This window comes from Triticum dicoccoides, chromosome 7B (assembly GCF_002162155.2).
Source record: "Triticum dicoccoides isolate Atlit2015 ecotype Zavitan chromosome 7B, WEW_v2.0, whole genome shotgun sequence".
Lineage (NCBI taxonomy): Eukaryota > Viridiplantae > Streptophyta > Magnoliopsida > Poales > Poaceae > Triticum > Triticum dicoccoides.
This window is the reverse complement of record NC_041393.1, coordinates 187,227,270-187,229,175: the sequence shown is the minus strand read 5'-3', so window position 1 is coordinate 187,229,175 and position 1,906 is coordinate 187,227,270.

Below are 1,906 nucleotides of genomic sequence, written 5' to 3'. Positions count from 1 at the left end.
GCCGGGAGCCGCCAGCTCCGCCCCGCCGGCCCCGCGCCTCCCCTTCGTCGCGCCGCTCGGCTCCGCACCTCCCGAGCCCCGTCGCGGCCAGTTCTGGCCGGGGCCCGACGGATCCGGCCACCCGCGGCCCCGCCTCGGCTCCCGCCCCTCGCCGGAGCTTCGCCGGTCCGCCATGGCCATCCTCGAGCTCGGTCGAGACCTCCTCGTCCCGATCCGTCTCGTCCACCCCGAACCCTCCAACCAAACGGCTGCCCCGTCCCCGGATCCGCTGGTCCCGGGTCCGCCCCGTCCAACTTTCCCCGAGGTCCAAAAATCTGGCAAGTCCCTGTTATTTGACATTATCATGCCATGTTCATTGCATCATATCTCCATGCATGTAGCTCCGTTTTGTGCGTGTAATATGTCAAATTGTTCGTCTCAACGAGTACTTCATTTCATTCCATTGCATCATGTTCATTTGAGTCCATCTTGATGCCTAAGTCATCGTTGCAAGAGTACTTCATGATGTTGTCTGCTGTCTGTTAACAGAACTTGCTCATTTGTCATTTTTGCCATGTTTGATGTGTGCATCCTATGACGTTGATGTCTACATGTGTTTTGATCTATGCCATGCCATCTTTACAGAGGTGCTTACCATGTATTTTTGTGATCAATGTGGTGACTAGCACAAGCATGCAAACTAGGCTTCGCAATGTTGCTGATTTTAGTCCATGTTCTGCTGTTATTTTGATGCCATGTAAACTTGATGCTACAGAGAGATCCATGCATATTTTGAGATACTTCAGTAAGGATGTTTTGAACATATGGTTGCTCTCTATCCATTCATGCCCCTGGTTGCAATTATGGAGTAGTCTAGCATGTCATTTTCGTGCTCTACTTTTGCTTCAAAATGCTTCCTGACAGATTGTTTACATGTTATTCAATTTTGCCAAGGTTGTTGTAGTTGATCCTTGCATGCTATGAACTTGTTCTTGCCTTGGTTTGTTTCATAAACATGTATTCTTGCTGATTCTATGCTTATCTTGTCATGCAATGACTTGTGGTGAGTGAATCGAGCTTGTTAAGTAGTGTACTTGATGTTGCTGTTTTGCTAGGCTGAATCTGTTATTTCGTGATGCTATGTAAACCTGCTGCTACAAATCATTCTATGCATAATATGGAGATGTTCACTAAGGGTGTTTCGTTCTAAATGTTATGCTCTATCCATCCATGCCCCTGGTAGCATTTATAGCTTGCTGTAACTTATTGTAATCTTGCTCCAAAGTTGCTAAATAATGTTGCTGTCAGCCTGTTAACATTAAGTTCAGTTATTGCCATGCTTATTGTTAGTGATACATGTAGCCTATGAACTTGCTCTTGCCATGCTTAGCTTCATAAACATGCCTTCTTACTTTTGGTTGCCTTTCCATGCCATGTATTGCTCTGTAGTCAGTTGCACAAGCTCATCTACATGCCTTCGTATCGTTGTTCCTGCCATGTTTGAATCTATAATATAACTTGCTATGTTTACGTGGGTGCCATCATATTTTCTGATCCTTTTTGGCTCATGGTCACTAAGGGACTTTTGATCTATGCAATTAGTAGATTCATGCCATGCCTTTGTTTGCCATGATAAGTTCCTGTAACATGTTGTTTGATAGCTCTAAACATTGCAACATGATGTTATTTCTGCAAAGTCTGAAACTATTATCATTTGCAATCTTTCCATGTGTGTTTGAGCATGTTCTAGTGATTTCTGGAGATAGCTCAGTGTTCATGTTTTGTTGTGCTTTACCTGTACATCATGTCCATGCCTTTTGTTTTATTGTTGAGGTCCTGTAACATATTATTTTGATGCTTGCAAGATGCCTAGTTGCTGTTTTGGGTAGATTGTTATGACTTGTATAGTGTGTGTGTGTGTGTTGCA